The sequence below is a fragment of the Larimichthys crocea genome, unplaced genomic scaffold, assembly GCF_000972845.2.
Source record: "Larimichthys crocea isolate SSNF unplaced genomic scaffold, L_crocea_2.0 scaffold462, whole genome shotgun sequence".
Lineage (NCBI taxonomy): Eukaryota > Metazoa > Chordata > Actinopteri > Sciaenidae > Larimichthys > Larimichthys crocea.
The window spans coordinates 161,268-176,201 of NW_020856024.1; the positions used below are offsets into that span (position 1 = coordinate 161,268).

The 14,934-nt window shown below is 43.7% G+C and overlaps 1 long non-coding RNA gene across 1 annotated transcript; it reads left to right on the forward strand.

The window, feature by feature from the left end:
• Window positions 1-1,986: 1,986 nt before the first annotated feature.
• On the forward strand, window positions 1,987-5,565 carry LOC113745114 (uncharacterized). The gene is made up of 2 exons (XR_003461986.1): window positions 1,987-2,145; window positions 5,454-5,565. It is a non-coding gene; the product is annotated as an uncharacterized LOC113745114 (long non-coding RNA).
• Window positions 5,566-14,934: the final 9,369 nt, after the last annotated feature.

A 14,934-nucleotide genomic window follows, 5' to 3' on the forward strand; every position in this document is an offset into this window, starting at 1 on the left:
TTTCTTCGGGCCCCAGGGGTAGACTGCCCTGGTGCCCTGATCGCCACCTGGGGATTATTCTGCCCCTGTGCTGGTGGAATCTGTTTCTGAGCCAGCCGGCTCAGTGCTCTCAGCTTGAAGATCTTTCTGGACCTCAGTTAAGGAACGTTGTGGTTCCTCAGCCACGGCACACTGACTCCAATGGAACCAGGTGTCGCCTTTGCCCTTGAAACGCACGCCGTGGGAGGTCCTCTCCGTGATCTGGAATGGCCCTGTCCAGCGCGGTTCGGACCACTTTCGTTTGAGGACTCTCAGCAAATCCCACTCTGCTTCTGGAGGTGCTGTCTTTGTGGCTCCCTCCTGCTGGGCCTTCACCTGCTTGGAGAATGCTGACACCAAACCCTGTAGTTCATGGAAGTAAGCTTTAGAGGTTACATTTTGATCATCACTTCCCATCAGGGGTAGCTTAGAATATGGTCCGGGGAAAGCCCTCCCCGTCTGGAGCTCATGTGGAGTGAACCCAGTACTCTGATTAACTGAGCTCCTAATAGACATAAGAGCCAGAGTCAACGTGTCCACCCAATTCAATTTGGTCTGTGCACAGATTTTTGCCAATTTACTCTTTACCATTTGATTCATTCGTTCCACTTTTCCTTGTGACTGTGGGTGATAAACAGTACCAAAAGAGTGTTTTAACCCCAACATTGCCTCTACTTGTTGGAGGTCTTGGTTTTTGAAATGTGTCCCATTATCTGATCTGATCTTTTCAGGAAAACCATGCCGTGGGATCTAATGATTTACCAGAAATTTGATTACCGTCTTACCATCCTCCTTCTTGGTGGGCCACGCCTCTGGCCATCCTGTGTATGCATCCACACACATCAACACATACCTGTACCCTCTGACTGAGTCTATCATATCGGTGTAGTCTATGATAATCTCTCTCCCTGGCTTTGTCTCTATGGGGTACCTACCTGGTTCTGGTCTGACAGTTGGTCTGGCGTTGAATTTTGTGCATTGTTCACATGTTTTGATTAAGTACTGGGCCATGTCTTTCAAGAAAGGATGCCACCAATTCTCAAGGTTTCGCATCATCTGGGCCGCACCCACATGTCCCATCCCATGTGCCTCCTCCAGGGCTGTTTTACGCAGCCCCGGGGGTAAGATGGGGCGGCCATCTGGTCCTCTCCAGAGGCCATCTGTGTCCGTGGCCCCCCTAGCTTTCCACAGGGTTTTCTCCTGTGGAGAAGCCTTGGCCTGTAATTCAGTTAGTTGTGTCATGTCCAGCATTGGTTCCAGCTCCGTCTCTGAGCACATTAAGACCAATTTGTCGAGTAACCTGCCGTCTGTTTTGCTGCTTGGTCAGCTGCATTGTTACCTCTCGCGACTTTGGTGTTGCCAGTATCGTGTCCTTTGCACTTTATGACTGCCACTCTCTCAGGGAGTAGTAGTGCTTCCGCCAATTCTTTCATCTCAGTCTCATGTCTTTCAGGTTTATTGGTTGTCGTCAAAAAACCCGTCCTCATCCATTGTCCTAGTTCTACATGAACTGCTCCTGTATAAGCTGAGTCTGTGTATATGTTGACTTCCTGGCCTTGTCCTATCTTCAGTGCCTCTATTACCGCCACTACCTCCACTCTCTGTGCTGATTGCTGTCCTTCTAGTCTTTCTGCCTTTTGTATCACTATGTCTCCGCCTATGTCTTCCACTACCGCATAAGCTGCTTTCAGACCTTCCTGTTCGTGTCTGAAACAACAACCATCTGTATATAGATCCCTGGCTCCCTCTATCGGTGTGGCCTGCAGGTCTATTCTCACTTTTTCTTCCATCAATACCTTTTCTGCAAATTCATGTGGCTCTCCTGTCCCTATTTGATCTGCCATGTTGATTCCTTCGTGCGTAAACGAGATGTTTGGCGCTTCTAACACTTAGTGTTGTGAGTGTAAATGCCTGTGAGTTCACATATGCCACTACACTATGTGTTGTTGTAGTGTATTTTCGGTGGTGATGCTGATGTTTGAAGAGAAGTTCCGCCGACACCGTCTTAGTCGTATAACAAGTTTATTACAACAAGCACAGTGTCGAAGCAAGTAGAAACTACTTGGAGAGCTCCTGGCCAAATGATGAGAGACTCTCCCGACCTATGCCGGACAAGCCTTTATATAGGTTATTTTGTGCCTCCCCATGACGTGCAGTAACACGAGCTCACGGCAAACATACAATGAAGTTACTTAAGACCAAAGAAACAGAAAGATAATAAACAGTCCTTTCCCAGGAAGATCTTACAATAAAGCACATGTCTACAACTATGCTAAGACTATGCATCTATGCGCAGACACCTCATATTCCCCCTCATTGTAAACACGTATATTTTGTTATCGGGACTCTACGTAGTCCCAGCCATCTTTCCGAAATATCCGTCCATCAATCTAGACAGGAAAATTCTTTCACGGCCCCTCTGCCCCAGGCGGCCACATATAGTACTCCAATCCAATAATTTTACTCATTATATATTGATATCAATTAAAGCAAATACATATGGAGACCTCAGCAAATAAAATCAAGAATATCCACCTTCAGGCTAGTCAACCCATCGCACCCTCCAATGGACCTGACCCTACCTATCCCCACTGTCCCTGACGGACCGAAAAATAAACATAAAAACTGAGGTTCCAACATATTAGCCACAAATTGAATACAATGTAACATAATAAATGGTACAGATTAACATTCAGATTAACATCATATACATGCATTTCCGTTCCATTTCCGTTCTTCTTTGTCACTCATCGGGGCTGACAGTTCCTCCACAGTGTTGATTCCAAGCATAGTTGATTTCCAAGCATAGTTGAGATGATGTTTACTCTGGACATTCTCACACTGTCCTTGTCCAGAGTCCAGGGTTATTTGTCCTTTTTGATTGTCCTTATTGGAGTCTCTGAATCCCTTTATCAGCTTGGGATCCTTGAATCATCAACCACCCCCATGGTGGTCCTCCCCCACTGTTGTTCTAAGGGAAAAAGAAAACACCAACCAGTATCTTTGCGGAAATAACACCTACAATTTGAAAGCATCGATACAATTTCTATTTCTATAATTATTATAAATTCCTTGCATCACTACAGTAACCCTACTAAGTAACTAGAAATACATGTTAAAACTATAAGTATATTATACATAAAGAATACGATTTTCAAAACCCCATTAATTTCCACACATTCCTTGACTCTGCGGGTGATAAACTGCACCAAGACACTGCCTATTCACAATTTTTTACAAAAGCAATTTTACTGTTTTGTCAACGAACTCTTTACCATTATCTGAGGATATCCAAACTGGAAGCCCCCACCTGCTTATAACCTTTCTACATAAAACCTTTTGCAAAACATGGCAAATGACTGAGCATCCCTCTGCTTAGTTGGACAAGCTTCAGGCCATCTTGAAAATCAGTTCACAACAACCAACATATACCTCTTACCATTATCTGGTCTGATCATATCAACAAAGGCCACAACTAGCTCACACATATTACTCCTTGGAGTCGGAATGCGACCAGGTGGAACCATCACCCCCCTTAGAACATTATTTTCCAAACAGATTGTGCATCTGCCTATGACATAGTCAATCCGTGTAAGTAGACATGGTGCCCAGAATCCATATTCCTTCATAATCTTTCTCCTAACTTCCCCCCTTGCAACATAAGCTAACTCATGTGCATCCGTCCTAAATCCTTAGCCCTAACAGATCTGGAGGAGCTATTATCAGCTCCTCATGGTTCTTCCCAAGACCCATAGGATCCTGGGTGGTCTTGATTGGGCCCAAAATACTCCTCTGAAATTCCATCTACAGCTTCTCCTATCCTATTGCACTCACGGGCAAAATGACCAAACTGTCCACAGTTATAACATCCTTCAGAAGACTGCTGAAAATACGGACTAAATCTTTCTCCTCTTCCTCTCCAAGTTTGTTGCTGACCGGGAACTGGCTGTGGGTATGCAGCTATAGGAATCACTGAAGTTGGCTGAGGTGCTTGTGTCAAAACCTGATTTACTGGTAATGGCTGATTCACCTGGGGCTGACTCTGTAAGACCACAGCCTGTTTCTTTTCCTTCTTCTTATTATCCATTAACTGTATTTGATTAAGTATTCTTAGGGTTTCCTGATCTTGCTCCCTCTGATCATGCTCCTTCTTCCTATATAGCTCTACTTGATGGGCTATATGGTCTGTGTAAACACCTTTAGTCATGCTCCCTAATCCAACTACTTCTGCCAATTTGCTCCTCACTGGTGGAGGCAGTCCCTTTTGTAGTATTCCTCTCAGGATTGACTGTTCCATCTGGTTTAGCTCTGGATTATTCCCTGTGACATTTCTCCATGTTTGATGAGCTCTTGAAACATAGGCTCTAGGATTTTCTTCTGACCCCAGTGACTCAATGAAAATATTATCTGGGTGAACATTTGTTGGAAATGTTTCTTTCAATGCTCTCCACATTACACCTCTATGTGCAGCAAACAACTCAGAATCTTTTACAGCCGTTCCCACATACCGATTAAGGCCTGCCTTCTGCAGAAGTTCTTCAATGCCTGCAATACCAAGAAGACTAGCCAACAGTTTTTTAATGTCTCCCACAGCCATATGTGTCCCCACCATAAGTTCTTCTAACTTTGAAATCCAAGGATGCGCTCCATCCTGCAAAGTAGGCAGTTTCTCAAGGATGTCCGACATGTCTGAGCTCTGCCAAGGTTTATACTCTAGATTTTGTCCGCGAATAACAACTGCGAACATCACCTAGTGAACTGTCCAGGTTTTTGGGCCGGTCTAAAACCACCTCCCAGAGGGTTTTTATCAAATTCGTGGTTTCCTTAAATCCTTTTTCCTTGACGTTTTTACTCGTCTAACTTTCACGCCACCGCAGCTAATCCCGCAGAGTTTCCAAACTCCGAGCTAACGTTACTTGTTGTAAGGCTTCTTGCCTTTAACCTCTAGACAAACATTTCTATTCTAATTTTAACATTAAGTCTTACTCTACCATCACTCCCCCCCTACTGCGATGCCAGCAACGCAGTAAAACGATGGAGAGTAAGTAAATTTAAACGAAACTTCCCCAAAAACAGCAACACAGCACAACACACATTTCCACCCACACAGGACCTCCTCGGTGCGACCCAACACAGCCAGACTACCGCCACAGCCAAACTTCCACCCCCCAAACAGCAGAACTATGTACGCTCACCTGGGATGAGAGGAGGAAAGCAGAGCCGTGTCCAGCTGCGTCTCGGCCGCAAACACGTCCCGTCGATTCGTGACGCCACTCTGTAGTGTATTTTCGGTGGTGATGCTGAGAAGTTCCGCCGACACCGTCTTAGTCGTATAACAAGTTTATTACAACAAGCACAGTGTCGAAGCAAGTAGAAACTACTTGGAGAGCTCCTGGCCGAATGAACAAGCCAACAATGAACAAGCCTTTATATAGGTTATTTTGTGCCTCCCCATGACATGCAGTAACAAGAGCTCACGGCAAACATACAATGAAGTTACTTAAGACCAAAGAAACAGAAAGATAATAAACAGTCCTTTCCCAGGAAGACCCCCTATAGGCTTAACCTTTGACCCGACTCCTCATCAATGCATCTAAAGAAGTCTTTTCTTCTCCGGATTATCTGGCCGGGCTCCGACCTGTCGGACCTCTCGGTTAGATAGCCTCTGCCCCAGGAGTGGACAAGATATCAGCCTGTGACTATCCAGGTATTGTAAAATAACCCCCCAGTTAAATAGCCTCTGGCCCCAGGAGTGGTCTAAAGAAGTCTTTTCTTCAAGGCTCCGAACTGGCTGGGTCATGTGACCCCTAGGTCAATAGTCTCTGTCTGTGACTACACAGGCATCTTACAATAAAGCACATGTCTACAACTATGCTAGTCTATGCATCTATGCGCAGACACCTCATTGTTAAAATGTGTAGCTGGTGTCCCATTACCATGTGCGTGTTTTTTTGTATTAGCTTAGCTATCCCTGCCGCGTGTTGTGTGCATGATGGGTGCCTTTTCTCCATGTTATCCAGCATGACACTTATGTACATCAGTATTATTCTATCTCCCCCTTTTCTCTGGAACAGAATGCCATTAATGCCGGTGTAGCAGCCGTCTCAAGTGATTGTTTGAGTGTAATAAATATTGCTTCAGCCTCCTGTGTCCACTCCAAATTTGCGGTCAGGTTGCGCATACCCTGTTGTCTGACAAGGTCTCTTAGTGGTTGTGTCAGTCCAGTGTAGTCGGCTACATAGTTACGACTGTATCCTGTCAGACCTAAAAAGGAGAGCATGTCTTTTACCTTAGTTGGCTTAGGGTGGTGTAGAATAGTTAAGCGGTGTTCTGGAGACATGCTGACCCCCTTTTGTGATATCAAACGCCCTAGGAATGAGACCTGTTTTCTGGCTACCTGAAGTTTAGTCTTGCTTACCTTGAAACCTTTGTTTGCTAAGTGTCGTAGGACGATGTCGTCGGATAAAAGGCAGTCACTCAGTGCTTTCTTGAGCACTTGATTAAATAGACCAGGAGAAAGTGCAAATCCCTGTGGCAGCCGGGTGTATCGCAACTCATGACCCTTATAGGTGAATGAGAATAAATCTCTACACTCTTCTGCTAGGGGAAGACAAAAAAAGCCACATATGGCCACATATGGGTTTGGTACCGGTACAGTGGGTGTGGTCAAAATGTTGTTAATTGCCCTGAGATCATGTGCCATGCGGTATTTACCTGTCCCTTTCTTTTCCACAGGGAGAATGGGTGTGTTCTAGGCTGACTGAGGGTTCTAACACATCCTTCTCCAGCAGTCCCTCTATTGTGTCCTGGATCCCTGTTTCGGCTTGCGTATCCAGAGTGGTGTATCAGTGTTTACTGAGAATGTGATTGGCGGGCAATCTGTCAGCCCCACATCTGTGGGACCTTGTGCCCATAAATGGTCAGGCAGCTCGTCAATCATTTCTGCTGCCAGGCAATGATTTGTCTTCTCCCTACCATAGTGTCTACTAATGTGGTCATGTTCCATGACCGCAGTATTGGAGGCTGTTATCACGATCCTATACTTTTGGCCGAGGCAGAATACTGTACCTGCGGTATATTGCTATTTTGCCAATCAGTCTGGGCTAACGCCCACTTTACCACACCTCCTAACTCTTTAGCTTGGTGTTGTGGATGCAGCGCTAGAGAGACATGTGGTGCAGCTTTGTCTGTCATCATGTACCACTGCAACTGCTCAGGACTCAGATCTACCCCCGCAGCTACTCCTTCGGGTGCTACATAAATGTTTCGAGCTTCAATTATCCAGCTTTTACTTTCAAGCTGGTCCTGAAATTTGTCTTGATACCAATTTGTTTGCAATCTGTCATAAAAGAGGGTACTGTGAGGGGGATCAGGAGGAGAGACATACGACTCAAGCTGGGCAATCCAGGGTTTCCACTCCAACTAGGCAGAGAGGATGCCGCGTTTCTCTGGGGTCTCAGGTTGTAGCATTCCCCAATAAATGTCTGTATACTGTTCTTCCACAGGTCTGAGGAGATATTGCCCCCATGAGTTCGGACTGGAACACTTAAACTCCGTTCCATCAGGCAGAGTCACCTCCAGTCCATCAGGGCTACACAAAATGGATGCCCCAAGCTTAATAAGGAGGTCCCTCCCCAATAAGTTCATCAGCACCGTCGGTGAGTGCACATAGGGATGTTTTACAGTCTGTCCACCAAGCTGGGTGAGGAGCGGCACTGTGATTGGCAGCGTTTGTTTTTCCCTAGAGAAGCCCATTATCGTAATAGTCTTTGTTGACAGTGTGTTTGGGGACGTATGGATTAAGGTGGAACATGTGGCCCCAGTGTCCACTAGGAAAGGCAGATTCTTTGTTTCCACCCTTAAAGACAGCATTGGGTCTGCCATGTTAATGCTGTCTGGGTCTCTCTGTGGGGTGTGTCATTGTTGTTGGTATGTGCCCCACTCCTCCCATTGGTCCCATTCTGAGACAGGCATCTGACGCTTCAACGGGTGGGTGGTACACTGACCTTCAATTGGGCATGGAACGGTGTCTGAACCGCAGGGCAGAGGCAGGCCATATAGGCCCCTCCCTCGTCCTGCCGTGTATGGGTTGCCCAGGTCTTCTCTGCTGTGCAGGTAGGGACAGTCATGTGCCCAGTGTCCCTGCCCCTGACAGTGATAACAGCGGTCCCCTGGCAACGCTCCCCTTGGTGTTCCACCCCTTCCTCGAACCCCTCTCCACATGCCTTTACCTCTCATTGGTCCGGCACCACCTCCCCTTGGGAATTGCGGTGGTTGTGGTGGTGCCCAAAGGGGCACAGGGCGAGGATCAGGAGTCCCTGGCGGCTCAGCTGCTACCATCACTTTTAAGTGTGGCTTCTCTTGTTTTTTCTTATCATTAACCTTTTGTTTCGCCTCCTGTATCTGCATCCTCAACAGCTGTGCCTGTAGATCTTTGATGGTGTCTTGCTCGCCCTCATGTGTGTCTTGTGCTCTAGATAAGTGGTGAATGAGATGCTTTTCCCACACATGTGACTCACATCCTAACATGTCTGGATTAGCTCTCATAGCATTGCTCACCTCTTCCGGCACACCCTCTAAAATGGCCTGTCTCTGTACCACTTTTTCTGTGCGCCTGGCTTACCTGGATGACAGCCTGTGTGTTTGACCCACGTGTCTTTACTCTTATCTAAGAATTCACGTGGGTTCTGTTTTGGATCCCATTTTAACCTGGGCATGACTGCTGCATTGGGAAGTGGATACTTTTCTCTCATCACTCTCCCTACTGACGTATATCAAATCAAATCAAATCAATTTTATTTGTATAGCCCAAAGTCACAAAGTACATTTGCCTCAGAGGGCTTTACAATCTGTACAGGGAGTGACACCCTCTGTCCTTAGACCCTCGGTTCGAGTGAGGAAAAACTTGCCCACAAAAACCCTTTTAACAGAGAAAAAATGTGGAAGAAACCTCAGGAAGAGCCACAGAGGAGGGATCCCTCTCCCAGGACGGACAGACGTGCAATGGATGTCACGTGTACAGGACAAATTAACACAAACATATTGTACAATTACGTTCCTACCCTCACCTATGGTCACGAGCTTTGGGTAGTGACCGAAAGAATAAGATCGCGAATACAAGCGGCCAAAATGAGCTTCCTTCGCAGGGTGGCTGGGGTCTCTCTTAGAGATAGGGTGAGAAGCTCGGCCATCCGCGAGGAGCTCAGAGTAGAACCGCTGCTCCTCCGCATCGAGAGGAACCAGTTGAGGTGGTTTGGGCATCTCGTGAGGATGCCTCCTGGACGTCTCCCTGGTGAGATGTTCCGGGCACGTCCCTCCGGGAGGCGGCCCCGGGGAAGACCCAGGACACGCTGGAGGGACTACGTCTCTCGGCTGGCCTGGGAACACCTTGGGGTGCCCCTCGGAGAGTTGGCAGAAGTGGCTGGGGAGAGGGAAGTCTGGGCTTCCCTGCTGAAGCTGCTGCCCCTGTGACCCGACCACGGATAAGCGGAAGAAAACGAACGAACGAACGATATTGTACAATTACAATAACTGACAAAATGACAATGAATCACAATGAATGATAAAAATGATTACTGTAACAGATATGGTAGTAAGAGAGAGAGAGAGAGAGGGTTTTCCGTAAGTGAGATGTGACTGCATCTTCAACCAATACCGTGCCTGGCTAGGCATAACCCTGGGTGGGGGGTGGAGTCCCCCGGCAGTCTAATCCTATGGCAGCATAACTAAGGTATGACCTGAGCCAGCCCTAACTATAGGCTTTATCAAAAAGGAAAGTCTTAAGTCTATTCTTAAAGGTGTTGACCATGTCTGCCTCCCGAACCCAGAAAGGTAGTTTGTTCCACAGAAGAGGAGCCTGATAGCTGAAAGCTCTGGCTCCCAATCTACTTTTGGAAACTATAGGAACCACAAGGAACCCAGCGTCCTGAGAGCGCATTGTTCTAGAGGGGTAGTAAGGTATTATGAGCTCTTTTAGATACGATGGTGCCTGACCATGAAGAGCTTTGTAAGTAAGGAGAAGAATTTTAAATTCTATTCTAGATTTAATAGGTAGCCAATGCAAGGAAGCCAAAATGGGAGAGATGTGATCTCTGATCTTGGTTCCTGTCAGAACACATGCAGCAGCATTCTGAATTAACTGCAAAGTCCTAAGAGACTTATTAGAGCAGCCTGATAACAAAGAGTTACAATAGTCCAGCCTTGAAGTACACACATGTGACCTGTTCCTGAAGACAGGGACAAAGAATCGCACCAGTTACATAAACATCTCACAATTCGCTCGTGGTCTGGGTTCACAGTTGTATCAGGCTTTGCCTGGTTTACACTCATACACATTGTAAGTGCATTTGCAGGTCGTGGTAAAGTGTCAGCCCTAAAACCTCTTTAGAAGAATGAAAAGTTCTGTGAGACCTTTCAGAAGGTTGGGGCAGACTGGACAATGACACCTGAGTTGTATGCAGCCTTACAGGAGTTCACATGTCAAATGTACAGCTCCAAGTCCAGAATCACAAACATCAATGAAATGAGGTATGCACTTTTTTGTGAAGAAAGGCATAGAATCCTGGCAGTTACCTCCATGCTCAGATTCTCTCAGTAAGTGCTGTCTCAGAGCTAACTATGAAGGTGCTATCTGGAGAAGATGCCTTGAGAACAACCCTGAAGTTCCTTCCCCAGTTGAGCATGGGTGGTCTAGAGTGGACCAAGATATTGACTTGCAGCTCTCCATAGACTGGTTCAGTGTCTCCATTGGTCCACAAGCAGTCCAGCTCATGCAACAGGGACTGTGTCACTCCATCATGTCAGTGTGTTGCCAACAACTTGGCCTGCACTGACCTATGCCATGCAAGACAGTGTAAAAACCAGAAGGATGACTTTGCTGATGAGGAACAATCCTATTTCTCTGATGAGGATTTCGACAAGGAGTTTGATCAGTGTTGTGGCCTTAAATGATGCAATGCGTGCTAAAATATCATATAAAATTTCATTGACCATGCCTAAAGACCATGACCTTGACTTTTTACAGTAAAGGCAATGTCAGAATTGGGTTTACCACACCTTAAAACATAGGAATCCATGTCTCATTTGTTATTTGTTATACTGTTTTTAGATTATCAGCTATGTCAGTGTTCTGCTTAATTTATATGCATTATTTTCTAAAACGTCATGTCTGATATAAGACTGAAAATTACCCCCTTCAAATCAGATAATATGGGTAAATGATACATTTTCTGAAACCTTAGGGTCATGCAAGTATTTCAGTGTTTGGATTTTGTTTCTCTGATGCTCTGTGGTGCCACAGAATTAAAAGACAAAAGATGACTTAGGTGGAAATGGCAGGAAAATGTGTCTGATTAAAAGTCTGAAGAGCTCCAGGGTTGGCTGTACAAAATGTTCACAAAAGGATTTAAATGAAAGCTCAGAGTCTCCCCTTTAAAATGATACCAAACATAACAAAATAAAATATTACAGTATGTCCAATATAGATCTTCAGCTATGTCAGTGTCTGCTTAATTTATACGCATTATTTTCTCAACCTTAGCTTACGTTATGTGTGATAACTTAAAACAGCTACTCTTGTCAGATGGCCATCATACATCGTTGAAAAAAGCTAAGATTCCAGGCTTTCAGAAAAGGTATGGTAGCCTTTGCCACTTTTTCAGTAACGACCAACCCCTCTGGCTCACAGACTATTAAGGGCGTGGTTGGTTACACATAGGTTGTTGTTGTTAAAGATCTTCACACCCAGGGTGTAATATAATAGCATGCTTTTAATGTGAAAGGAAGTTAACAGTCAGGAGAGGAAGTGTAGGGCTCTTCCTCCCCAGGTTGCTGACCCATCCGATTGGAGACCGGAGCAGAGGACAGACATCGAGATGGACCAATCAGGGGAGAGCTAAGTTTAAACCACAGCTCCTCCCCATCTGCACCTCTAGACCAATAAGATAGTAGCACAATCTCATATAAATACTGTGGTTACCTGTAAATTAGGCACTTCTTTTTGGGACATTGGCTGCAGCAACTCGCTCACTCTTAGAGTCAGTGAACTGTTTCCAGAGCAAAGAGAGTCCATGTACATGTGCTTTTAATTCTTCAATGCTCAAATCCATTTTTTAAAACAGACTTCCGATATTGAGTTCTCCTTACTTGCAAGAAAAAACCCTGGATGTTCTGTTCTTGTGAGGAGGAAGGCAAACATTAACCCATCAGATACAATTACAATTATTTTTTGCCCCTTCTGACCCATGATGTTATTAACGACATTTGCAACAACAATGATATTAGCTAAGGTCTATTAGCATTGTACTAAACATTACAACAGGGACAAATCATCTGACATCTGGGGATAGTGTGGTCACAAATCACTGATACCATTGCTTTGGGGATCGCGGGTTACAAGTTTGGGAACCCCTGCAATACCTGATGACAGCCCACCCTGTGGACCCCAGTGCAACAGCACTGGCTGTACTATCTATAGCTACACCATATCTACCATTGTTTCAAAAATTGCCATTCATTTTCCATATGTTCCCTGCAGGATTTTTTTTTTACAGTGCCAGCTATGGGGTGCCGTCTCGCTCTGAAAATAACATTTTGTCACATTTAGCTAAAAACAATGTTTAAAAAACTGGTTTGAATTTTTGAGAGTAATTTTTTTGCACATTTAGAACAATATTTGTGAACTTAGAGATATTTTAAATATTTAAATCCAAATGTTAAATGTAAAATCTAAATGCTAAATCTAAATCTAAATGTTAAATCTAAATCTAAATGTTAAATATAAATATAAATGTTAAATATAAATGTTAAATATAAATCTAAATGTTAAATCTAAATCTAAATGTTGAAGCTAAATGTTTCGGGTGAAACTAAATATTTAGCTAAAATGCAAATTCAAATGCCGGTAACTGGAAGTGCCAAAATAAAAGCTCGAGGAGGTCAGAGCGTGTTTATAGTGGCAAATAACGAATAAAACCCATCTTATCCGGGAAAATGGACTCTTGGACATGGATTATCGTGATAATAACTAACTACTTGACTGATCTGTAATTTTCGCGGTGTAGGATCGTCTACACCCGCCCGGCTTCACCCCGGTAAACTCTACTGTCGGATATACCTCTGCAAACATTTCAATAAATGACAGATCAGTCAAAGTGAGCCCCCTTGTGGTTGGCTATAGTGGCTACAGGTCATAAGTCCCGCACCCTTCATAAGAGTGACACCAAAAACTCAAAGTACTCTTCAAATAAAGTTTCTCCAAACGTGTTTGTTCATCTAGGTAGTTTTTATCACGATAATCCATGTCCAAGAGTCCATTTCCCCGGATAAGATGGGTTTTATTCGTTATTTGCCACTATAAACACGCTCTGACCTCCTCGAGCTTTTATTTTGGCACTTCCTGTTACTGGCATTTGAATTTGCATTTTAGCTAAATATTTAGTTTCACCCAAAACATTTAGCTTCAACACTTAGATTTATATTTATATTTAACATTTAGATTTAGATTTAACATTTAGATTTAGATTTACAATTTAGATTTATATTTAACATTTATATTTAACATTTAGATTTAGATTTATATTTAACATTTATATTTAACATTTAGATTTATATTTAACATTTAGATTTAGCATTTAGATTTTACATTAAACATTTGGATATAAATATTTAAAATATCTCTAAGTTCACAAATATTGTTCTAAATGTGCAAAAAAGTGACTCTCAAAAATTCAAACCAGCGAGACGCTTTACAAACGGCACCCCATAGCCAGCAAGAGAAACAAAAGAGGACAGGTCACAGGTGAGGAAAGATTCTTTACAAAAGGAAACAAATTCTGGCTGAATCCAGTTTAATAAAAAAAAAATGCAACTGGTTTTAATCTATTACTCTATAAGCAAATCTAAAATACATAAAATATAAATAAATAAAATATATATATATATAAAAAATAATAATACTGATCATACACACACTGATCTTTTTTTCCTGGCTGCAACCTCCTGCAAGAGACCTCTGAGCAAGGGGGGGGCAACAACACCCAGAGAGACTGAGAGCTGTGCTGAGTAGCATGCGTGGATGAAAGCAGGAGGAAGATGTCACTCCAGTATGTAAAAACTGTGAAGAATACAGTCTCTTCCCTCCTTCTCTTTTATCTTTTCTGTTGAGAATGGGCTCCTTAGGTTCAGTGCTGGACAGGAAAATCGCTGTGGTGACGGTAACGCCACGTGAGGAGGCGCTTGTTCAGCCCGTGACAGGTCAGACAGTCAATTTCTACCTCACTATTCAATGTTGCAATATGGTGGAAGTCTATGCTCATTATTATTTTGATATTTTAATGTCAATGTAATAGTCATTAGATAGTTTGGGTGGATGCTGTGTGATGTGGATATCATGAACAGTGAGTAAGGACAAATTCATGATTATTATTTAATGCTGATATTCTGTTGTGCAAGACATACTGTATCATGAGAGACACGCTGGTTAAATACAGGTTAAATAAAATGATTCCCTTTGATTTTACTGGATAAATGTGTAGGCATTCATTTAAAGTCATAAGAACATTCTGATTGTTAAAGTCATCATGCAGTCAAAATATGTTAAGGTCACTGTGCAGAGTTTGTTTTCACATTCATCTTCTGAAGTGGGATAGTTTCTCTGTGCTCACCATAGATGTCAGTTTAACACCTGGATGTACCCTATATACACCTAGTAGCCAATTTTGGCCTCCAGTGCACATAAACAGGCTTCTCAGTGAGGGAACAGTTGTTTCTAGAAATTAAACTGTGGAACTGTAGAAGAATATTTACATATTTATTAAGCCTGGGTCAATAATTACTATGATTCAAAACATACAACACAATACAATATAGTGTTTCTAGCTTCTGTCAGGTGAAGGTCTAAAAATAAATAGCATGTCC